Below are 26,230 nucleotides of genomic sequence, written 5' to 3'. Positions count from 1 at the left end.
ACAAGAGGAGGTATAACTGGAAAAGGCCGAGTGATATGAGAAGATTTCAGTTCGACTACATCATAATCAGGCAGAGATTCCGAAATCAGATCCTGGATTGTAAGGCATACCTAAGAGCAGATATAGACTCAGGTCACAACATGGTAGTGATGAACAGTAGGCTAAAGTTAAGACATTAGTCAGGAAGAATCAATACGCACAGATGGGGGAACGGGAGTACTAAGGAATGACGAGATACGCTTGAAATTCTCTAAGGCCATAGATACAGCAATAAGTAATAGCTAAGTAGGCAGTACAGTTTAAGAGGAATGGAAATCCCTAAAAAGGGCGATAACAGAAGTTGGGAAGAAAAACATAGGTACAGGACCTCCGGTCACTACTCAAATTCTTACGCTCATCCCAGAACCTCTCTCTACTTACCCCTACCACTCCCCGCACTCCTACTTTCTACATGCTTCCTAAAGTCCATAAACCCAACCACCCAGGACGCCCCATGTGGCCGGTTACTGTGCACCCACTGAGAGATCTCTGCTCTCGTAGACCAACACCTTCAACCTATTACCTGGAACCTATCCTCCTATAAAAAAAAGTTACTAATCATTTCCTAGACTGACTCTCCACAGTTCCTGTCGCTTTGCCACATGATGCCCTGCTCATCACTACTGATGCCCTGCACACTAACATTCCTAATGCCCATGGCCTTACTGCTATCGAACACTACCTTTCCAGACGCCATATGGTTTTCAAACCAACAACCTCCTTCGTAGACTCCATGACCAACTATATCCTCACCCACAATTAGTTCTCCTTTGAAGGCATTACCAACAAACAAATCCGTGATCTTCGTACATGATGATACTCATGAAATTCTACGTGAAGATTCCTCCCTTTGTAATTTTCATGCACAGCATTCCTTTTCGCCTTAGTTTCTTAAGTAAACCTAATTTTGTAGCCCTAGTCTGTGTCTTGGAGAGACATAGGCAAAGAGCCTGTAGTATGCTATGGGGAAACAATTTCTTTGTCTCATCGTTAATGTGAACCTTACTTCAAATTTGGTTTGGCGCCAACGCGTTTGTTTTGTTACCGACTTTCACGTTGGACGCTTCTGAAGAGCGGGTCAGTGGTCACGTGGTGTCAATACGAGTAAGTGGCGGTATTGTGCGGTATTGCTGCTACAACTATACTGAGCCTATGTAAGTTTAGTAATTATAGCGCGTGCTTTTATTGTGTAATCAGATTCCACAGATTTAATTTTAAAGTTGGCCAGTTTAAGAAGTTACCAGAAAAATAAAGTAATAACCTCAATATTGTAACACACAGAAGATAACTCAGACCACGGTGTTAATACATCACAAAACGAAGGAAGAAAGACAATTGTTTCAGTTAACCATGCACCGTACTTGGAAACTATGTACAAGCTTTTCATTGAATGTGCTCTACGTAATAGCGCAACTTACGTATGACATTTTTGTGGAATCTAGGCATTTCATTATGTTGTAGACTGTAGAGGAAATTGTTCGACGTGAAAACATGTTACACATACGTTTATGACAGAGGGTCGAGAACTTGTTATGACATGATCAACCTTGTCCGACTTTTGGTCGAATAAATTCTCTGTTGGAACACAGATAGTGAAGTTGCGTATAGTTTACTAAAACTTGGTTTTACTGTGTTACCTGTGAATGTTTATTGTACGAAAGCCCAAATTTGTAGATAGGCTGCCACATTTTGTGATCGATTATTATGGCCCTTGTCGCTGGACATCAATTTGTGGAGAATGAATGATCATTTCCTGAATGATGTGTATTAACGATTAAATAAAATGCAGTCATACTGTTTCAATACAGTCGATGGCTTAAGGCCCGTACAAAGATCTGAAACAATAAATATATTTTAAAAAATCCCTTGTCAATGTGGAAACGAGTCTCGTTAGGTGTTTTAAATCGTGCCCAAAACATATTTTGCATGGATAAAAAATTAACGTTAAAAAAAATATCAGTAGCAGCTTATGAGGCTAGTACAGGCTTCACCTTCCTGATCTGATAAAGCTCTGGGTTACATTGAATGCATCTTATTATGTAGACTCGTGAGGTCCTCCGTAAGGATATGGAGAGTGACAAAAGTCTGAAATGTAATTTCGGTGTAGTAGAGGCAGACCTTACTTATTTTCTAAGTGAACATACATAATGGTACCATATTGCCCTTTTCTTTAGTGGATTCCGATTTGCATTTTCAATTCAGACCTTCTGGTTGAGGAAATTGTAGTTCTTGTACAGTGTAAAAGACTTTCAGTTGACATTAATTAGTGGGTTACACCAAAAAATATTTGGATATGTTAATTGGTGTTACATTTAGACACTCTCATTATGTTGGTATTTTTCAGGATGTAACTATGCGCATCTGATACTCATTTTTCATTTTGTTTGACACATTTTGAATTAATTTGTTGTATCGTCAGTGGAAGTATGTTATACTGAAGGAGACTCAGTTAATTAAGGGGAATGAAAATTGGCTGTTTAGTTGCACATAGACACAAGCTGAACATTAATAACATGAAATTGATGGCAACATGTGTAGACAGACCAAGAACGTTAGATAGGTCACTTTTAGCTTTCACATTTAAGTGTAGCCGTGAATGTTTTGGAGATGAAAATCTCAAAAAGTTGGCTTTACTTGTTTTTGCATTCACAAATGTTTCATTAAGGGGGAAATGTTCGTTGCGCAGAAGCATGTAATTCACATATGTGGTGTTCACTTTGGAAACTTGTAGACAGCTTATTACACAGTAGGATGCATATGGACTAGGTGACAGCCTCACAGCATGTTTACTCTCAAATGATGTTTGTTGTGAACAGTCACAGCTTGAACACATTAACATTACAGAATAGAATATTAGAAATATAAATTATTGACTGTGTCCATCACTCAGCTTTGAATTACACAGAAAGCAGCGAGGTGTTTGGTCGTGAAAAAATTTGACTGGTGTAAATAATTTAATGGGTAGTAAAATTAACTTACAGCGAAAACTGAAATCATATCTGCTTGAGAGCAATTGCTACTGCACATAAGAGTGTCTGAATAAGTAGTGGCATTGGTTATGTAGAAAGAGAAAATAAGTAACTCAGACATAGAGTAAGCAGTCAACATATTGCTATAGCCTACTTTCCACTGTAATGTAGTGTCTGCTATAATTTTAAAATTGACTATCTCCATAGCATAGAGATAGGTAACAATTACATTCTCCTGAACATGCAGGTAACTTAACTCACTGTGCTTGTTGTACCTTTCTGTACAAAGTGGTTTGTTATTAGTTCTTTGACAAAAATTGGATTTTGCCACAGCTGTTTGACCTTCAATATCCATGTTGCATAAATTGTTTTTTCCATTTCAGTCATTGTGCAAATTTGATTAGCGTAATCTGCAAACTGTAGCTAAGAATAAAACTCTAGTTATCAACTTTGATCAGTGATTTTGTAACGATGCATTCCCAGCACTACATTTGTGTATGCCGACTGTGTCATCAGTCAATCATTTGTATTTCATCGGAGAATCTGGTGGTTTCAGGTAGTGTGTTCTTATTATTCATGCTTCAAGTGTGTTACTGGATAAAGAGGGATTTTTCCCTCCCCCCACCCCCCTTCTCTCTCTCTCTCTCTCTCTCTCTCTCTCTCTCTCTCTCTCTCTCTCTCTCTCTCTCTCTCTCTCTCTCACTCACTTCCTCCTGGGTCATTCCATGTCAGTTCAACCAAGGGCTCCAGCTCCTCATAGTCTCAGATTTGACTGAAATTCACTAATTCTACCATGTGTGGAACACTCGTGTACAAAGTATTAGTTTCCCCTGCCAATTAGTTCCAGAATTATGACTTGCGAAAGAAGGTGGCGTGACACGGAAATTGCAACCTGCATCTTTCAATCTATCTTCAGACCCAACTTCAGGTCTTAATAACTTTGGAACTATTCCGCACAGTCCAGTGAAATTTTTACAACCCAGTAACATCCATTTCGAGAACACACTCCATGGATCAAAACACCACCAACATATTTCTGAGGGAAAATAAAAAATTCCAAAATGTGATTTAAAAAATGTAATTCATTAAAAGGTACATATTGTAGGTGCCCTCTATGCCAAATATAATTCACTCAAAAAGGGTATGAATTTTTTTGTGGTAAGCTTATTGTGGCCTAAACACACACACAACTCATCATGCCCATATCAGTCACAAAAACTGAGTTACATGCACACGAATATACAAAAATTTGAAAAATTACCTGAAAAACATGGATTTTCTAAGTGTGGTAGCACAAAAGGGACAAGTGGTATCCAAGCCAAATTTCACACACTTCATAAGTAGACCATAATGATATAGGCCCATATCTCAAAATTTCAGCATGTTATTGCAAGACATTTGTGTACAATGGAAGTTGACATGTATTTGGTGATGTCGGCATTGTTCCACAATACAATTTTGTAAAAACATATCGTAAACTGTTCTGCCTCTTCTTGTCCTCTGCCACAACTTCGTAATCACTAAGCAACAACATATAGACAGATTAACACAACCTATCATTAATGTTTACTGCACCTTAACTGCTAAAAACCAGTTGATTGTGCTTTGAACAGAAGTTCTCCCACACTTTAGTTACTCTACTATGTACATTGAGTGGCAAATTGTACTGTCTTCCTGACACTGTGGTAGGAACTGGAACTGTCATAAGAATATGTTCAAAAGGAATCCAATACCTTTCTGCCAAACATGGCCAATGAAATGATATTGCTGATCCTGCTGGTGCCGTGAAGTTCAAAAATACATCACCTTCTGCTTCACAGCACACTGCAACACATCATAAGTACCATTTGTCACCATAAACAGCAATAACATAGCAACCTGGTTGTATGTTGCTGCTTTTGCTTCTGAATCCTGAGTCACACACACTGTGAAGACACATGTTGTGCATGAACCTGTAGTTATAACCCGACAGTCTGCCCATCTGCACAGTGTCAGAGTCCGCTGGAGAGAAGTGATGATGGCTCCTTGTGCCTGCAACAGTTTTAACGTGTTCTAGTCTGCTTTTTAGCTACTCTTTGACTTACTTGACCTCATCTTTTGAAACATAGAATGATATTTTTCTGCACCCAGGTAAATAATTGAAGAAGTGTTAGAATGTGACCTTCTGTAGGGTGCCGCAGACTAGCAGATGATGCCATGTACTTAATGTTATCACTAATACCATCACATACATTTTTACCATGACTTGTGAAAAAATTCCATTCTGCGTGACTCTGAAAATCATGGTAATGCATGCATAAACTTTTGAGATGTTTACAGTTTTTGTACTGACTAGCTGCCCCAGCACTGAAGTATTTCGCAAAATGTATGTGAGGCAGCTTGTTTTTCACATATGCCATGACAGTGCAGATGTGGGCATGAAGTGCAATGGCATTATGAATTAAACAGTCACGAAAAAGGCACAGCTTCATGACAGACACATCACCTGATTCACATCTATAGTAAATTGTAAATGGCTGGAGAGTTGCTCGACTGTTGTCCCAATGATATCCTTGGATGGCATCTTGAACTATAAATGATAATTTTCAGAAAAGTCTAGTATTACTATAATTTCATCTTGTTTCCAGTTACCTTTACAAAACTGGAAATAAGCCGATAGTGCTTTTGCTGTGAAGCTGTGTGTGGTCAGTTGGTCCGTTTTTTGACAACACATTTCAACAAAATCTTCCACTGTACTTTGCTTTGTTTCGAGACCTGTGCGATCCATGTATGTCCATTGTTTATAAGAAACAAGTTCATCATCATCATCCATAAGGAGTTCACCATACAGTTTATTATTCATGTGTTCTGCAAGATTTGCCTTACCAGAACACTTTTCACACCTGTGTTTCATGCACTGGTAGGAACTGATGTCACACACTAGCAGCGTCATTGCACCTTTGTAATCCACACCAGAATCCTTTATAGCAGCAAACATCAGCTTAGCATTTTGATGGGTCTCACATATACAAACATTGTGTGTGCCCCTTGAACTTACAGGCACAACCCATTTTGGCTGAAGATTGAAAAAAGATGATAAACCTACTTTTGTATTGGGATACTTTTCCTTGAATTCTACATACAGTTCTGATATGTTGCATAGCAACAGTCTCTTTTGCATCTGTACACGTACATTTCCCATTTTCACCTTTACATAGTCTTTTTTTTTTCCATGAGTAACCTGTAATTATTGCTTGTTTCCTTTGATGTTCCTGCCTAACAGTGACTCATTCTGCCCCTGAAAACTATCATTGTTTAACTTCCTGTTGTTAGTGGTTCTCAATAGCTGCAGCTTTATCGGAAACAAGCTGTCTGCATCATCACTATTACTTGCTAAATCATGTTAAAAGAAACATAATCAAATACATCTGTCAACTTTTATTGTACACAAATGCCTTGCAATAACAAGTTGAAAATTTGCCACATATTATATTGTGGTCTACTTGTGCAGTGTTTGAAATTTGGCTTGGATATCACTTGTCCCTTTTGTGCTACCACACTTAGAAAATCCATGTTTTTCAGGTAATTTTTCAAATGTTTGTATTTTCATGTGCAGTTTTTGTTACTGATATGGGCATGATGAGTTCTGTGTGTGTTTAGGCCACATTAAGCTTACCACAAAAAAAGATTTATACCCTTTTTGAGTGAATTATACTTGCCACAGGGGGCACCTACAATATGTACCTTTTAACGTATTACATTTTTTAAATCGCATTTTGGAATTTTTTATTTTCCCTCAAAAATATATTGGTGGTGTTTCGATTCGTGGAATGTATTCTCTAAATGGATGTTACTGCGTTGTAAAAATTTCTCTGGACTGTGCGGAATAGTTCCAAATTTATTAAGACCTGAAGTTGGGTCTGAAGATATATTGTCAGATGCGGGTTGCAATTTCCAGGTCACGCCACCTTCTTTCACAAGCTATAATTCTGGAACTAATTGGCAGGGGAATTTAAAATTTTGTACATAAGTTTTCCACAGTTGGTAGCATTGGTGTGCTAAATTTCAGCCATATCTGAGACCATCAGTTGGAACATTTTCTCCAATTGGTTGAATTGACATGGAATGACCCCCCCCCCCTCCTTCCTTACGCTCTTCCCCTTCCCCCCCTCCCATAGATGTGAGATGTGATGTACATATGCAGGCAAACAAATACAATTTCAGAAAATTTAACTGATTTATGGAAGAGAAAGAGGTTCACAAATTGAGCAAATCGGCAATGTTGTGCTCCACTTCTGGCCTTAATGCAAGCAGTAACTGAACTTGTTATTGGTAGAGAGAGGTGTTGGATGCCCTTCTGAGGGGTATCGTGCCAAATTCTTTGCAATTGGTGCTGTGTTCAATGGTCAAAATCCTGGGCTTGTTGGAGGGCTCTACCCACAATGCTCCAAACATTCTGAATTGGGAGGCATCTTTGGTGGACAAAGTAGGATTTGGCAACCATGAAGACAAGCAGTAGAAACTCTTGCCATGTGCAGGTTGCATTGTCTTAATGAAGTGTAAGCCCAGGATGGCTTGCCATGAAGGGCAACAAAATTGGGAGCAGAATATTGTTTCCATACTGCTTTGCTGCGTGTATGCCATGGGTGACAACCTGATAGGTCCTGCTATGAAAAGAAATGACACCGGACCATCAGTCCTTGTTGTCGGACCATACCGTGGGCGACATTTGGGTTGGTATCCCACCACCATCCTGGCTGTTTTCAGTCACACCTTTGAAGGTCATTGGAGCTCAGTTCAAAGTCGGTCTCATCACCAAAGACAAGTATACTCCAGTCAGTGAGAGTCCAGACCTAAGATGTGTCTGGAGATGCCCCAGACAGCAGTGAGATAACCTGTCTATCTCTCACTATAAGGCCCAATAGCCAGGAGTGGTGGCCTGGGGTGCCATTTCTTTTCTTAGCAGGATCCCTTTGGCCATCATCAGGGGCATCCTTCAGCACTGCAGAATGCTGACAATATTTGACACCCATATTGTTGCCCTTCAAGGAAAACCATCCTGAAAATTTCAGTTAGGTGATGCCCTTCCCCAGACGGTGAGAGTTTCTACTGCTTGCCAAATCATATCTTGGCAAGCAAAGTTGCAGGATCTCTCCCCAATTGAGAAGATTTGGTCCTTTATGGGCACGGCCCTCCAACCAGCTCGGGATTATGATGATATAACCCACCAATTGGACAGAATTTGACACAATACCCCTCAGGAGGACATCCAGCAACAGAATCAATGCCTAACTCAATAACTGCTTGCTTAAGGGCCAGATGTGCTCATTTTTTGAAGCTCTTTGTCTTGAATAAATCATCCATTTCTTCTGAAATTATAATCATTCATTTGTATGTACAGTTCTGGTTTCCGTCATATTTGGATAATTTCTTTGTGGTATACATATATGTCTGCTTGTGTCTATGTATGTATGGATGGATGGATGCGTGCGCGTATATACCTATCCTTTTTTCCCCTAAGGTAAGCCTTTCCGCTCCCGGGATTGGAATGACTCCTTACCCTCTCCCTTAAAACCCACATCCTTTCATCTTTCCTTTTCCTTCCCTCTTTCCTGACGAAGCAGCCGCCGGTTGCGAAAGCTCAAATTCTGTGTGTGTGTTTGTGTGTTTTATTCATTGTGCCTATCTACCGGCACTTTCCCACTTGGTAAGTCTTGGAATCTTTGTTTTTAATATATTTTTCCCATGTGGAAGTCTCTCTCTCTCTCTCTCTCTCTCTCTCTCTCTCTCTCTCTCTCTCTCTCTCTCTATATATATATATATATATATATATATATATATATATATATATATATATATATATCACAATGAACAAAATACACAAACACACACACACACAGAATTACTAGCTTTCGCAACCGATGGTTGCTTCTTCAGGAAGGAGAGGGAAAGACGAAAGGATGTGGGTTTTAAGGGAGAGGGTCTCTCGTACTTTACTGTAGTTAAACTACATAGTTTTTGCACTCTACTTGTCTTCCATGGGCCACACGATTTACCTCCCAATTTTTCCAGTAATTTTTATTCAGCCAGAGTGTGTTGTGATGTTTCCAAATTTTTGACAGCATAGCTTCAGTTTTCTGTTTTTGCTTTTCTGTGGAGATTGTAATCTAAAACATTCTTTAAAAGTGTGTTTTAGTTCAGAACTTCATATTATTCAGTAAAACACCATTCTAACAAGGGGAGGCCATGATGTTTCAAGCATAGATTTTTACGCTTTAGTAGGCCATTAAAACAACATAATGTGCTGACAGTTCCAAGAAAATCACAAGAGAAGTTTTACACATCTGTTATGTAACTGATGTATCTGTGTGTAGGTGCTTGGATGTTAGAGTTCATGTGGGGTGAAGTTGTTAACTTTCTTGTGAACGAGGCAACCGTGTATGAGGCGACAGTTGGAATCCTGCTTACAATTAATTTTAATCTACATTTTTTCATCACTGGTCGTCTATGGTTTGCATGTAAAGTATTGGAGGAAAGAGAGATTTTTAAAATGTCAGGAAGGTGTGTTTATCTGTTAAACTCTGAACATTCCCTGTAAATACGGGAAAATTGCAATCATTTGATGTAGTAGATGCCGTTTAAATTTATGTTTCCGATGTGTGTATGACAAATACCATCCTGCAACATGTGATGTGGAGAACACATCCAGCAAATAATTGTACCTTACTCTTGTGGCCTTGCACATGGTGACTTACTATATTAGTGAATAACATTATGTGCCAAGAAGCAACAGCCGTGAAATTTAAGGAGACGCTTACGAGAATGGCTGACTTCACAAAATAACTTTCACTCAAGAAAGAAGAAATCATGAAGCGAGGTTGTGTCAAAGATCACACACTGTGTGAGAAAGCAATATACTGTCGTGAAGAGCCAGGAAAATCTGCAGTTCACTTAGCACAGCTGTTCTGGGAATTGTTCATGAGGAACTACGCCACAGTCAGTAGGCCAGATAGCTCTATTCTCTTTCGTCTTAACATGCCACAATGCATACGAAAACGCTACCATCTCCCTCTCCCAGACCTAACAACGATCTACAAGATCAGGACGAACTTGTGATAGCACTCCGAGCAGAGGTGTCCCCAAACATTGTCAGGTTCACCTTGGGGTGCTACCCCAACCAGGCACCTGCTGCAGAAGAAGTAGAAGTAGCAGCAACAGAGTCTCTGGCAGTACAAGCCGTAGCAGAGACACGAGCCGATTGGGAGACATGGCCTGTTACTGCAGAGTCCAGGAAATGGAAAAACAAGACTCCCAGCATCGCCCTAGCCTCAGAGGATAACTCCAAAGGCAATGAGAGCTGAAGGGACAACCTACTCAGATGGCTTGACCAGGACCACTCCACCAAGGTGCATTCTAGCTGCAGACCCTGCCTCGACGAGAAACTGGTTTCGAGCCTTAGAAGACAGTGAGCAGGAGGACGGACTCACAGCAGCCGCTGCAAACTGCTCTGCCAAAGCAAAGTAGGCTTCCTCTATCAGCATCAAGTTTGAAAACTCATTTACTGAACTGCTGGAAGTAATCAAAGAAGCGACAAAAGAATGTATCTGGTTCAAAGTAGCATGAAACGACCTATATTGTCTCTTCGCCAAAACTGTAGAGGACGTCACAAGCGTCTTGCAAGAGCTGAAGAAGAGAAAATGGCAACACTACACATATTGCACGAACGAGAAACCCTTAAATCTTGCGATGAGGGGATTACTCTTTGAAGTTCACAATTGCAACACTGCAAACTGAACTCGAGAAAAAAGCATCTCGACCAGATCAGTGACCAAATCAAGTCACCCTTAACAGACATGTAATTATTTAAGCAATAAAGTCACAAAGAAATTAAAAAAAAAATTATTAATGTTTGTCAATTCTCAATTTCAAAAAAATTACAAGGATGTAGAAAAATGCTTATCACATTTCTCCAACCTTATGAGTACCAGATTTTGGTCCGAAATAATTTCCTAGATTGTAAGATTTCTAATAAAATAAAAATTTTAATGGTCTTCAGCTAACTTACACAAACATCTGAAATCAAAATAATTTTCCCCGGGATTGAAAAGGATCATTTTAAGTAAGGTCATCCACTCACTGTGTCACTGCCTCAGCTGCAAGGGTATCAAATTAGCATTTTTAAGTAAAACTCATTCTAGGCTAGCAAATTAACTTTAAGTGTGGAAATTTATTTTCTTTCATTTGACTAATTCAGTAATTGTTTAAAGACTAAAATATATGTGATTTGTGTGTTCAGCCAATCACCACCTCACAGTGATAAAAAAGTGTTCTTAGATAGCAGTAGCTTGTTTGAAATCTTTATAGGCATGAAATCAATGCAACAGTTGCTGAAATTCATTGCTGAGAATAATTGGAATGCAAGTAGTCTATTTGGCTTCAGGTGCTCTTTGGCTTTCTGAGACGTGAGACAGGTTGTATCTGTTCCTGGTGAGGCCCTGTCATTCCACATGTTTAAAGTATGTCTACAGTGAATTAGTGCTTAGTTGATTCCAATGGAAAATGTGAATTCATGCACTGTTCGAAAATAACTAAAAACATCATGACATTTGACAGCCTATAGCGTAGTAAAAAAATCAGCAAAAAGTAGAAGAGCTGAGCAAAGACCAATGAGATTTGATATTGCTGTGATCCAGTATAAGGTTTCCACAAGATCAAGAAAGTACTGCTGTATGTGAACATCACAAATACTATTACTTAAATGTTTTTGAAGGTCATCAAATAACTTGTGATCCTTTAAAAAAACACAAACAGTTAAAAAATCTTTGAGGACAGTTTGCTTGTCTTTGTCTAAAACATTAAGCGCTAAAAGAATCTATGTAAAACCATGCCAAAAACTGTGAACTGTCGTAAGATTTGTGAACAGCAAACTGACTTCAGTAATAGAAATGAAAGTGATGCATATCACATGGGGGTGACATTTTACGAATGAGTACTAAAATGCCAAAGTATTGAGGATGCAAATAAAACTTTACGTGATTTGGGGTGCTGTCCCTCAAAACTTCACTCCATTCCAAATCACAGGTCTCACATGGCAAGAAGAAGCTAGAAAAAGTGAAGTATGTTTTGGAAAGAAAAGTGTGCTGGGCACTAGATTCCAGTATTGCAGATTCTGACTGTAGAGAAGAAAAATTTGATGATTAAATTGTTAAGAAGGTCAAAGATTTTGATGGCATGATACTGTCAATGAAATAAAAGTTGTCTAGTGTAAGAATACCTGAGAAAATTCATATTTTAACTGTAGCTCCACCCTCTTGGTCAAAGGAAAATGTAATGTCAGAAATCAAGGTTATTGAGTATGTGGTTCAACAAGCAAGGGCCCCCCTGTGGGTTCGGGGGTAAGAATAGGCCCACGGTATTCCTGCCTGTCGTAAGAGGCGACTAAAAGGAGTCTCAAACGTTTCGGCCTTATGTGATGGTCCCCTACCGGGTTTGACCTCCATCTTCTAAATTCTTCCGAAGAGCGAGCTGATTGGGGAAGGGCGCCTTACAAGGTGCAATGTGTCCATCGCTCATTACCATCTCTAGCTTGGTTGGTCGTCGTCGCATAGCTGTCCCGCCCACTCACCATCTCTAGGGCGTGGCTTTGTTCTTGGGTGCGGTTTTTGCAGTCTGCTCTGCTGTGTCGCTTTATGCGCCAATGACGATCATGGGCTACATTTCACCTGAAATCCAGCACGGTAGCCAGTCCGTTGTGGTGGGGCCGCCATGTACCCTGTCGGTTGTAGCCCCCTGACAACACAGGGATCGCTCTACTGATGCCTGCGCCGTTAACTCCCCGCGTATGCCAAGGAGTAGATGCCTGTCTCCTTGGGGCATCGGGACTCCCGGCAATGGCCATCCCGCCAGGTGGTCGTTGCTGAGGCTGGGTGGCGCCCGTGGGGAGGGCCCTTGGTCGGAGTAGGTGGCATCAGGGCGGATGACCCGCGATGAAGCGTGGTACATCATCTCTTGCTGGCGGCCAGCCGCCAGCAGTCTCTAAGCGTTCTCGGCCTCAATACAACGCTCAGGCATATGATCCACAATCGTTCCCCTCCCTGGCCACACCATGGGAGGAACGAAAGGCTACGGTTGGCAGCGAACCTTATTCACCTCGCTATTTAGTCTGTACACGAGTCGATGGGGAATCGTTTATGGCGACCAAGCCTCAGTTTTTTGTCGAGCACTTGGAGGACAAGTTTGGGGAGGTGGAGGGCTTGTCCAAAATGCGCTCTGGGGCAGTATTGATCAAAACGGCTTCCTCTGCACAGTCACGGCGGTTACTCGCTTGTGACAAGTTGGGGGATGTTTCCGTCACGATCACACCCCATAAGAGTCTCAACATGGTCCAGGGCATTATATTCCATAGGGACCTACTCTTGCAGTCGGACGACGAGCTACGCGCCAATTTAGAACGGCGGGGTGTTCACTTCGTCCGGCGCGTCCATCGGGGTCCGAGGGATAATCAGGTAGCCACCGGTGCCTTCATCTTGGCCTTCGAGGGTGACGTCCTACCCGAAAAGGTCAAGGTGATGGTCTACCGATGTGATGTGAAGCCCTATATCCCTCCCCCAATGAGGTGTTTCAAATGCTGGAAGTTCGGCCACATGTCATCTCGGTGTACTTCCAGCATGACATGCAGAGATTGTGGACGCCCTTCACATCCTAATACTGCATGTGCGCCGCCTCCCATCTGTGTGAACTGCGGCGAACACCATTCCCCTTGCTCGCCAGACTGCAAGGTTCTACTGAAAGAACGAAGGATCATGGAATATAAGGCCCTGGACCGCATGACCTATACTGAGGCTAAGCGGAAATACGAGAGGCTACATCCTGTGGCTCTGACCAGCTCCTATGCCACCGCTGCCAAAACAGTAGTTTTGTCATCTGCTGCACCGATTCCACTGAACACTCTGAGCCGGAATACTACACCTGCCCCCTTGATGGTGGGGGGCACTTCCCCATCTGTTGCTCCTGCACCACCTACCTCAGGAGCAACGACCCCCCAACCATCGGGGACACAAGTCCCCCAACTCTAAGCCGGAGAAGCGTCCGACTTCTTCGGCGACTCTCTCTCGCAAGGGATCCCTCGGGTCCCTCCATTCCCAGGTTTCCACCTCTGGGAAGGGTGACGTCAGCCAATGGCTGAAAAGCAGGCCAGCGGCTGGTCGCAGGGCTTCCCGCTCCTCCTCCGTCCCGGAGACTGACTCGGTGGAGCCCTCCCAGCCAGTAAAGCCCAAGGAGCCGAGAGAGAAGACGAAGAAGAAGAAGGCCTCTAAGGCCAAGGAACGCGCGGTGGCATCCACCCCACCGCTCCATACAGGCTCTGCGTCTGGGGATGAGGTGGAGATCCTGGCGTCCGCTGAGGACCTGGATCTCGCCATACCCTCAGACGCCAAGGACGCCGATTGTACTGGTCCTCGATCGGTGACAGCAGGTGACCCAGTGACGTGATCTGCCTCCTCGGTCCCTTCACGCCTATTTCGCCCATGGACAAAGTGATTCTCCAGTGGAACTGCAGCGGTTTTTTCCACCACCTTGCTGAGCTCCGCCAACTCGTTAGCAGTCACCCTTTCTTCTGCATTGCCCTCCAGGAAACGTGGTTTCCGGCAATGCGGACCCCTGCCCTACGAGGGTATCGGGGTTATTATAAGAACCGGGCAGCTTATGAGAGGGTGTCTGGTGGAGTCTGCGTCTACGTCCTTAACTCTATCTACAGCGAGTGTGTGCCTCTTCATACACCCTTAGAGGCTGTCGCTGTAAGGATGTGGACGCCTCAGCCTATTACTGTCTGCAGTTTGTACCTTCCGCCGGATGGTGATGTCTCTCGTCATGTGCTGGCTGCATTGATAGGACAACTGCCGCCTCCCTTTGTGTTGCTGGGCGACTTTAACGCCCATAACCCCTTGTGGGGTAGCGCCGCGATTACTGGCCGGGGCAGAGATGTCGAGACTCTTCTGTCACAGCTTGACCTCTGCCTTTTAAACACGGGAGAGGCGACCCACTTTAGTGCGGTCCATGGCTCGTTTTCGGCCATTGACCTTTCTATTTGCAGCCCCGGACTTTCACCATCCATCCACTGGAGGGTCCATGACGACTTATGTGGTAGTGACCATTTCCCCATCTTTCTGTCACTGCCACAGCGTCACTCTTCTGAACGCCCCTCCAGATGGGCTCTGAATAAGGCTGATTGGGACTTACTTACATCTGTCGCAGTGATCGCACTTCCTTCCACTGATCCGATTGATGCGGTGGTTCAGTCGGTCACCACCAGCATCGTTTCTGCGGCGGCATCTGCGATTCCCTGTCCGTCCGGGTCACCTCGGCGGAGGACTGTGCCGTGGTTGTCGCCCGAGATCGCAGAGGCGATTCGAGATCGCCGGCGGGCTCTTCAGCGCCATAAGCGGCACCCGTCGTTGGAGACCCTCATTGCTTTTAAACAGTTCCGCGCCCGAGCCCGACGCCTTATTCGCCAACGGAAGCAGGAGTGCTGGGAACGTTATGTTTCCACCATTGGCGTCCGTACCTCTGCATCGCAGGTTTGGGCCACGATTCGCTCAGTGCCTTGCCAGCGACGCCTCCTAGATCTTTTCAATCGCGTCTGGGTCGAGGGTGTTTTCCCGTCTCAATGGCGGGAAAGCATAGTCCTCCCCGTATTGAAACCTGGCAAGAACCCGCTGGAGGTGGACAGCTATCGTCCCATAAGCCTCACCAACGTTCCTTGCAAGTTGCTGGAACGTATGGTGAGCCGGAGGTTGAGTTGGCTCCTCGAGTCTCGGGGCCTTCTGGCTCCGTCTCAGGGTGGGTTCCGTAAAGGCCGCTCTGCCGTCGATAATCTGGTCTCCCTGGAGTCTGCCATCCGTACAGCCTTTGCGCGCCGCCAACATCTGGTTGCCGTCTTCTTCATGCGGAAGGCATACGATACGACTTGGCGCCATCACATCCTGGCCACACTTCATGGGTGGGGCCTTAGGGGCCCGCTCCCGATTTTTATTCAGAATTTTCTTTCGTATCGTTCCTTCCGCGTGCAAGTAGCTGCGTCGCATAGTTCCTCCCGGGTCCAGGAGAACGGGGTCCCACAGGGGTCTGTCCTCAGTGTGTCCCTGTTTTTAATTGCCATCAATGGGCTCGTTGAGGCGGTGGGGTCGTCCGTCGCGGCTTCTTTATATGCGGACGACTTCTGCCTATATTACAGCTCCAGTGGCATCGCCGCTGCTGAACGGCAGCTGCAAGGTGCCATCCGCAAGGCGCAGTCATGGGCTGTAGTGCACGGCTTCCAGTTTTCGGCCGCGAAGACCTGCGTTATGCATTTCTGCCGGCGTCGCATGGTTCACCCTGAGCCGCGCCTTTACCTTGACGGTGAACCTCTTGCTGTGGTCGCGACGCATCGGTTCTTGGGACTGGTGTTCGATACCCGGTTGACTTGGCTGCCCCATATTAGGCAGCTGAAGCAAACATGCTGGCGGCACTTAAACGCTCTCCATTGCTTAAGCCACACCAGGTGGGGTGCCGACCGGTCCACCCTCCTCCACCTATATCAAGCGCTGATCCAGTCCCGCCTTGATTATGGGTGTGTGGCGTACGGTTCTGCCTCGCCTTCAGCGTTGCGATTGCTGGATCCCATACACCACTGCGGGATCCGCCTCGCCACGGGAGCGTTCCGGACAAGCCCCGTCGACAGCATACTTGTGGAGGCTGGTGTCCCTCCATTGCGGTTCCGGCGTGACCGCCTTCTGGCCGCCTATGCCGCGCACGTTTATAGCATGCCAGGGCATCCAAACTACCGTCTCCTGTTCCCGCGCTCGATCGTCCATGTTCCAGACAGGCGGCCCCGGTCAGGGTGTCCCATTGCGGTTCGCCTCCGGGACCTTCTCCGTGGCCTTGACTTTTTTCCTCTGCCGCCTGTTTTCCGGGCCAATCTCCGTCTGCCCCCGTGGAGTGTGCCCCGACCGTGCCTTCGGCTCGATTTGGCACAGGGTCCGAAGGTCTCAGTGCCTCCGGAGGCCCTCCGCCGCCGCTTTCTTTCCATCCTGGCCGAGTTTCCGAACGCGGCGGTGGCCTACACCGACGGTTCGGTGGTCTCTGGTCACACTGGTTACGCTCTCACTCTACGGGATTATTGTGAGCAACGGTCATTGGCAGCTGGCTCCAGTGTATACACTGCCGAGTTGGTTGCCATCTATCGTGCCCTAGAGTTTCTCCGCTCCCGCTCAGGTGAGTCCTTTGTCATCTGTAGTGACTCCCTGAGCGGTTTACGAGCTCTTGACCAGTGTTTCCCTCGTTCCCGTCTGGTGATGGCCATCCAGGAGTCCCTCCATACTCTCGTCCGTTGCGGCCGCTCTGTCACCTTTGTTTGGTCCCCGGGTCACGTCGGCATCCCGGGTAACGAGCGGGTTGACGAACTGGCGAAACAGGCGGTCAGTTCCCCGGCCATGGAGATCGGTCTTTTAGAGAGTGACGTCCGATCCGTATTGCGGCAGAAGGTCCTTGCTGCTTGGCGTGATGAGTGGCGCACCCTGCCCTCTCCCAACAAACTTCGGGCAGTCAAGGAGACAACCAGTGTGTGGCGCTCCTCCATGCGGGGGTCTCGCAAGGACGCTGTCGTCCTCTGCCGGCTCCGCATAGGACATACCCGGCTCACGCACGCGTATCTCTTGTGCCGTGACGACCCGCCTCTCTGTCGCTGCGGATTGGCCCTGACCGTGGTACACGTCTTACTAGACTGCCCACTTTTAACTGCCCTCAGGCAGACGTTCGCGCTGCCTGATACACTCCCTGCTCTTTTAACCGATGACTCTACTATGGCTGACTTAGTTCTCCGTTTTATTCGAGCAGGGGGTTTTTATCATTCAATATGAGAGTCCCTTTTTATTTTTTTTTTAGTGTCGGCTGTAGCTTTTGGCCTGGGGTTTTAGTTTGTGGTGTTTTAATGTGTCCCTTGGTTGTTGGCCTTTCCAGTTTTATTTTCATGGTCGGCCAATGACCGTCGCACTCTGTGTGTCTTTTAATCTCTTTTCTCTGGTCTTCGTCTATGTCTTTCTTGTACTGTGTCGTCCTGAGTTTGCTGAAAACTACGGTTTTGTAATTCAGAATGAAATTCAGAGTTACCACTGGACAAGAAGCAACTGTACAATCCATCCCATATGTGTTTATGTGGTAAATGAAGAAAGTAAAGTGGAAATAGTGAACCACAGCTTTATAAGTGATCATATGGAACATGATGTAGAATTTGTAAATGCTGTCCAGAAAGAAAAGGGTATGTGGCTGGCAGTGCATTAGACACAAGTGAAGAAAATGCATTATGTCTCTGGTGGATGTGCTGCTCAATGTAAGAATAGAAAAAGCTTTAAAAATGAGTGAGCACAAAAACAATTTTTCTGTTGATTTTGGGCATTACTTTTTTGCTGCTTGCCACAGTAAATCTGTGTGCAATGGTTTGGGAGGAACAATAAAATGTATATTGAGAAGAGAACTAGTCTTCAACTAGCGGATGATGGACAAATAACATCTGCGTCTGGTGTTTATGATTTCTGCAAGGGTAATATTGACAGATGTATTTCCCACTTCTTAGAGAAAGTCAGTGTAGATTTCCTATGCAAGATCCTCGCAATACTGCACAATACCTGGTACCAGGAAGTGTCACCATTATAAACCACACTTTTTGATTCTTTAGAGATTAGAAGAGTAACTTCTTCTGAAAAGCCTTCCTTGATTTTTTTCATTCAGTGAAAATGCTCCACAATGGACATGCACTCGACCTCGACAATTTCTTTCGTAGCAGCTGTATACGATGACAGGTGGTACTTTGCCTTCATTAGAAATGTCTGATAAAGATGATGTTGAACTACTTTTCCTCTACCTACCTGGACCAGCAGTGTCATTCTTTTGACTGAGATGGAAGACTCTTGTTTTATGCCTTTGGGAAACATTTTATGTCATGTTGGTGTACGTAAATCATTATTGTGCAGGATGTATTACTTTAATGAAAAAGATGTGAAGTTAACAGAATATAATTTGCCACAGTGAATTAAAAACAGAGGTGCTCTTAAAAAGTTTAATTGATAGTTTCAGAGATCTCCACTGCTGAATCTGCACATTTTAAATTAGCATTATATAGGGGAGATGCTGAGTCGCAGATAAGCGTAACAAAAAGACTCTCACAATTAAAGCATTTGGCCATTGGCCTCCATCAACAATATACACACATACAGGTGTGTGCACACACATGCGCACACGTGCACTCATGCAAATGCAGTTCACACACATATGTGCGTGTGCATGTCTTGTTGATGAAGGTCAGTGGCCGAAAGCTTTGTGCGAGTCTTTGTTGTGCATATCTGCGACATCACACACATCCATGCCCGAGGCAGGATTCGAACCTGCGACCGTAGCAGTCCCGCGGTTCCGGACTGCAGCGCTTAGAGCCGCACGACCACCGCGGCCGGCGCGACTCAGCAACTCCACTTTCCTTCTCATAGTATTGTTACATTCCAGCCTGGATTTTCCATGTTTGATTAAATTAACAATACTGTTGCCTGAATAATTGTTGTTTGAAGATGCTAATTTGAGACCCTAAATAAAGTTAACCTGTGTAGTGAAAATTTTTCTATTAAATTTATAACTTTTAGCTCTGCACTTTTGTGAGGCAGCCTTACTATCGGTCGTCAGTTCATGAAATCTGATTTGAATGATCTACTGAGCAATGATTTGATATAAATTAAATGAACGTCCAATATCTCGGGGTGCTTCTTTTTTCTTTCTTTTAAAATAATATCGGAGTTTCGATAAAAATAAATATTGTATCAGTTGTCAAAGTGTTTTAGATATTTAAAAATGAGCTTCTAGTATGATAAATAATAAATAAAATATTGATATATTTTAATTTTTTCAATTTTAATCTAATACTTATATAGGTATTGTAATTCGTACTGGAATGTCGTGTTTCCAGTTTGGCACAGCTTTGCCACGGGAAACACGAAAGAGGCCGAGGTCTCTGGTCGGCTCCTGATCGTTGTCAGGAGGTGGCTAGTTTTTGATTACGCAAAGGTTTCTATTATTTGGAAAAGAACAACCCGGATTCCTTTACGTAATCAGTATGAATTTTATAGTTACCCAAGGGACTTTTAACAATGAACAATGAAAATTACATTAATAAACGAGGCGGCTATGAGTTGTATAGAAAACAGGGAGAGGCCTTCCGTCTATGACCAGGATGCCACGGTATTCTCCGCTGTAGTTAAGGCTGATTGACATAAAAATATGACATGGAGGTAAAAAAGGAAAAGGAATAGAATAAGAATTCTGGTAAACATTAAATATATTCAGTTAATTCTCACAAGCAATTAGGGTAAATTTATAAACAGTGTAACTTATGTAAGTAATTTTCGGACCATTTTGGTGTGATAAGATTTCAGTCTGTCCTGTGATCGCTTCTTGGTTCGCGTCTATATTACAGATTACACTCATTATCTTTCTCTTTCTTTCGATGGAATTCTTTCACTGTTTTTTTTAACATATTTATAACAATGACTTGCCGATTTACAGCACTGTCGAACATAAATTGAGTTTTACCAATTAATAACTGTTGCCTGCACGCTGGCAAGACCGCTCATTTTTATGGCTCACAGTCGACCTTTTTTTAGCCCTTTCACATTACAAGAAGTAGTGCGATAAAATCTGAAGATCTACGAAAGTTTACAGTCATATTTTTTATGTAGATCGAAGTGGAACCCTCTGTTCAGCTTCTGTTAAAATGTTTCTCTGACTGCGCAGCCGATGTATTAGCGTTTATGCTAGATGCGCATATGTACAGTTACATAAATTACATAAACCAAATGTCTTTCAAAGAATAGGTCTCATCTTATAAGTTGATGATTTGTTACGTAGCTTGGTTGGTGAATGCCTTTGCAAGGGTACTTACAAAAATTCATACAACGGAAATCCCAATAATATTACAAGCTTAGTGTAAGGGTCTACGGATTGCGCGCAGCCGTACGGTGCGTTAACACACGCTCGCCAGCCGACGTATCTGGAATGCTGACGATTCGCTTGGTCAGTAGATGCGCATCCGGCCGCACTGCGACGGAAAGTACGCGACTGGCCGCTGTCCGCAGCGGGCAGTATTAACTAGCGCGGCCTCGGGCGCGAATATGTCTCTCTTTCTTAGCTCACTACGGAGCCTTTCGATACGACCGTAATTAGCCTGGCAAAATATTCGTGTAATCATCATCCGGGACAACAACACAGACTAACCCCCGTATAGAAGTGGTGTCAGCATGGGGATAATTATGGAAAGTCGACAGTCCTTAAGAGGCGCTACAACGTGAACTTCGAGCAGCAGCAGCGTGAACATCTTCCGACTACGTGGGGACATCCAACGCTGGAATTCAGGTTGGTCTACTCCAGATTCGCTAGAATACGAAAGGCCGTGATGGATTTTTATTTTACATTTGAGTGACTCATTGCCGTTAAATTAGACGAAATGTCGCAATCCAGTCAGAATAACGTTGTCGATTTACAAACTGTTATAAATGAACTGCTAGTAGAGATTCGGCAGTAAAAAGCAGAAGGAAGCGAGCATAATATTCAGAGATACTTGTCAAATAATAGTTCAATCAGTACAGGTACAACTACAATAAAGATTTTTTCATTGTTGCCATAATTACCAGTGTTTAGCGGGAAACCCGAAGGTGATTTGAAAGTGTGCCGCCCTATTAGGATCATGGACAGATTCCGATAAGTTAGTGGTTGCCAAATTAAGAATTTAGGGAGCAGCACAAGATTTTATTAGCGCGTACCTACTTGCCTGAAAATAGAATATTACAATGAGTTTAGAACGATTGTTGTTCAGAGATTTAAACGTAAAAACGCGATCAGATTTTACAGAGAGCAGCTTCGCAGTGTGCGAATGCGATGAGACGAGTCTATCGAGCAGTTTGCTGACAGAATTTGAAACATCAACGCTCAAACGTACGAGTTAGTAGAAGACGAAAATGAAAATCGAATTCAGTTATTCGAGGCCGACCAGAGAGTCTTGGACACATTCATTCATGGGTTGCAAAAAGAGGAAGTAAGCAAAGCTGTTTGGTTGGTTCGATGTAAAACGTTTCAGGAAGCAGTAGAATCAGCTGTTGGTTTCGTTGAAGCACTAAGACGACCGAATGAGATGCAGAAATAAGAGCGTAGAGTTGTCAACACAACAGTACAATGCTACAGATGCAATAAGCTGGGTCACAAGCGTAAGCATTGTCAAGAGAATCGAATCTGCTATCATTGCGGGATGCAGGGTCATGTTTAGAGAGACTGTCGCAACAAGAAGATAGGTAATGCGAACAACAGACAATCTACCAGATCTTTAAACGAGTACGGGGACGTACGGGCCAGCACTCTGTCCGTTTCTTGTCAAAGACAGTGATTCCTGTTAGTTCCAGTGAAAATCAGACCGAAAATGACTTCGTGGTAGGTGCTGTATATCGTGGGAGAAACATCAAACTACTTATTGACACAGGAGCACAGACCTCATTAATGTGGTGTTGCATAGATAAACGGGATAAATTGAAACCGCCGCTATTAAAAGTGCGAGGGTTAAATGGAGGAAAGCTACATAACTATGGAGATGTTGACGTAGAGTTAATTCTTGGCCAAGATGAAGGCGAAAATAAAGATAAATACACAGCACGGGTGCAAGTAGTTTCAAATAACGAAACGCATTATGACGGTGTACTTGGGTTTGATTTCTTGTCCACTAACGAGGCAGAGATATTTGTCGCAGAAAGAAAGATCAAACTAGGCCGTAGTAACTACAACCTAGAAAATCGTTCTTCAGATCATACTCAAAGGAGCAGCAATACTAACGTCGTGGGAATGGACCACCCAAACGATGCATCAGTTCAAACCGTCCGTGTCGATGTTCAAATTGATCAGCCTCAGCAGATTCCCAAGGGAGCAGGGAAGACAATCGTACGTTGAAGTCAAGTCACCCCGGTGCAAGGAAGGAAATTTGTTATTAATTGAGCGATGCGAGAAAAGTGAGTTGTTGGATACAATGCATTGTTTTGTTGCTAGAAGTGTAGGTGTCGCCATAATGGTGAGACAATGCCGCAAAAGTCCCGGTTACAATAACGAATATGACCAATAAGGATGTTGTTTTGCCACGAGGAACGAAAGTTGCTGAAGTGTCGAGCGTGAGTAATAATAACGTAATTCAGATTTCAGATGAGATGAGATAACAAATGCTGCAGTTATAAACACAGATTTTTGTAATAGTACCGCAAAATTGCAACGAGGATACGAACTTAATAATGAACTGAAGTGCAAGATTTGGGAAAAGATGGAACATTTAACAGTTGAATCAGAAGATTTTAACGCCTGTTTTGCTGGAGTATGCTGGTTTATTCCGAGAACGTTCAATTTTACCTGTCACTCATTTAGTTCAGCATTGTATTCATACAGGGAATGCTGCCTGAAACACACAGAAACTTTACTGAATACCATTTAGTCCAAGAGAGTTGGCACAGAAGACATGGTTAAAGAACAATTAGAAGAAGGAATTATAAAACCAAGAGACCCTCCAGACCCATCGTGGCGTTTGCCTGTTGTAATTGTAAAGAAGAAATCAATTTCAGGAGAAACACAGTTCCGTGTTTGTGTTGATTACCAATCTTTGAATGCTGTGACCACACCCAACATTTACCCCTTACCATATTTAGTGTAAACCTTGGATTACTTGGGCAGATGTTGAATTTTTTTCAGTATGTGATTTAACAAGTGGTTATCACAGTGCATCCAGATGATCAACCAAAAACTTCATTTGTAACAGCAACAGGAGTATACAATTACCTTCGTATGCCATTTGGACTTCGTAATGCACCAGCTACATTTCAGCGCCTGATGGATTCAGTTTCACTAGGGCTCACCCCAACACAAGTACTTGTTTACCTCGATGATGTAATAATTTTGGGTGAAAACATGAAGCAGCATACTGTGAGACTACAAGCTGTTATTTAGCGTATAAGAAGTGCAAACCTGTCTTTATCAATTGATAAATGTCATTTTGCACAAAGTAAAGTTAACTACCTTGGTAATGTTATAACCAGTGAAGGTGTTCGACTTGATCCAGAATTGATTTAAGATGTAAAGAATTTTCCTGAACCTCAGAATTTGAAAGAGCTGCAATCATTCTTGGGATTGTCAAATTTCTACAGATGATTCATAGACGGTTATGCAAATATAACACATGCGATGACACAGTTACTGAAGAAAGAAACCATCTTTAATTGGTCAACAGAATACAAAAAGGCAATGGAAGAACTTAAAACTGCTCTAACCACAGCCCCAGTGTTAGCCTATCTGGATTTCAGTAAACCTTTTATTCTTTGAAGCGATTCATCCAATTCTGCCATAGGTGCAATTTTGTTTCAGGAAGTTGATGGTCATGAACATCCTATCTCATTTGCTTCCAGACAATTAAACAAAGCAAAATGTAATTATACTACTACTGAGAAGGAGTTTTGTGCTTTGGTTTTTGGTATAACACATAACAGATGTTTCTTAACAGGAAGAGAATTTACGGTTATTACAGATCATGCCGCATTTAAATGTTTATTGAGCTTAAAGGATCCAAGTTCCAGATTAACAAAATGGGCATTAAGACTGAGTGAGTACCAATTTAAGGTTATTCACCAACCTGGTAAACAACATGTGAATGCTGATGCAATGAGTCGAAAAGTCAATGTTTGTGTTACAATAAGTCGAGAAGAAGAGGCAGCTCAAGAAGAAGATCCGCAATGCAAATTATTTTGTAGAGCAAATCATGAGAGAGCAACATGATTCTTTATTATCAGGACATTGCAGGAAAAAAAAAAAAAATTAAAATAGCTGAAATGTTTTGGTGACCGAGTCGGAAAGCTGACATTTTCGAGTTTGTTTCACTGTGATTCCTGTAACAGATGGAACAATGTAGGAAAAAGTAGAGCGCTATTGCAAGAACTGCCAGCAACAAGTGAACCATTTGAATGAGTAGCACTAGATGTCGTAAGATCGTTGCCTAAGACTAAAGATGGAAACAAATACATATTGACAATGTTAGGTAATTTCTCTAGATACCTTCTCATGATACCATTACCTGATCAGAGTGCTAAGACTACAGCTAAAGTTTTTGTAAAAGAATGGATTCTTAAGTTCGGATCACCATTAAGTATAATTAGTGATCAAGGAATGAATAATATGGGTGAATTACATAAACAGACTTATAAGCTCATGCAAATAACTCAGTTACGGACTACACCAACACACTCTGAAGGAAATGGAAGAGTCGAGCAAGTCCACAGAATAATTATTAAAATGGTTAGCCATTATGTGAGCAGCAAACATGACAATTGGGATGTCTGTTTATTGTACTTGGTAAGTTGTTACGATGCCAAAATGCATAGCTCAACTGGCCTAAGTCCATATGAGATCATCTATGGAAGAAGAATGCATTCACCCTTGGACTTTGCACGATCGACTGCCAGAATCAGCAATGAACACTTAAAGGGCTCTAGCACACAAGCTAAAGGAAGCATGGAGGGGAGTGAAACAATGGAATCATCAATCCTTTCTTCAGCAAGCAAGACAACACGATCGCCAAGCAGCAGTGCCACAGTATCGAGTTGGAGATCTTGTGTATCTGAGCAATGTGGTGTTAAAGAAGAGTCAAGTCAAAAAGTCTAAGAAGTCTTGGAAAGGACCATATCCAATCTTGGAGGTGTTGTCGCCAGTCTCTTTTAAGCTCCAACTGCCCTTCTGTTCGATTGTCGTTCATGTCAATCGTGTAAAGCCATTTCTGGGCAGATTTCCTGTAGTATTGCAAGGCGATGAGGACCGACCGAGAGGCAGACCTACTGTTATCAAACCCTGGAAGCGAGAATCGCGAGGTCGCAGTCCAGACTTCGAGGCCGAGGCATCGTCACGTTCTGAGCGATCCTGTTCCAGACACCCCTACAATTGGTGTAAACGTGTGTAGTGTGCGAGTGTGCCATGTGTGTGTTTATTTCAGCCATGTGCTTATGTGGATGTGTTGTGAAATTTTAGTATTGAAGCTATTGCATGAGTGCATAAGTGAAACTAAACCTTTTATTCCACAGGTTACGTATTCTACTAATGTTATAGTAATACAGGCGTTTTGTTTGAACCACGATCAGACGTGGTAGTGTCAACAAGTAATACAA

At 43.1% G+C, this 26,230-nt stretch overlaps 1 protein-coding gene across 1 annotated transcript in view; it reads left to right on the top strand.

Moving 5' to 3' along the window:
• Positions 1 to 1,118: 1,118 nt before the first annotated feature.
• Positions 1,119 to 26,230, top strand: part of LOC126292288 (BTB/POZ domain-containing protein 9-like) — a 294,259-nt gene continuing 269,147 nt past the window's right edge. The window contains exon 1 of the mRNA XM_049986204.1: positions 1,119 to 1,193. The gene's annotated coding sequence lies outside the window, so the exon portion shown is untranslated. The remainder of the gene's footprint in view (positions 1,194 to 26,230) is intronic.

This window comes from Schistocerca gregaria, chromosome 9 (assembly GCF_023897955.1).
Source record: "Schistocerca gregaria isolate iqSchGreg1 chromosome 9, iqSchGreg1.2, whole genome shotgun sequence".
NCBI lineage: Eukaryota > Metazoa > Arthropoda > Insecta > Orthoptera > Acrididae > Schistocerca > Schistocerca gregaria.
This window is presented reverse-complemented; position numbering and strand designations above follow the sequence as displayed.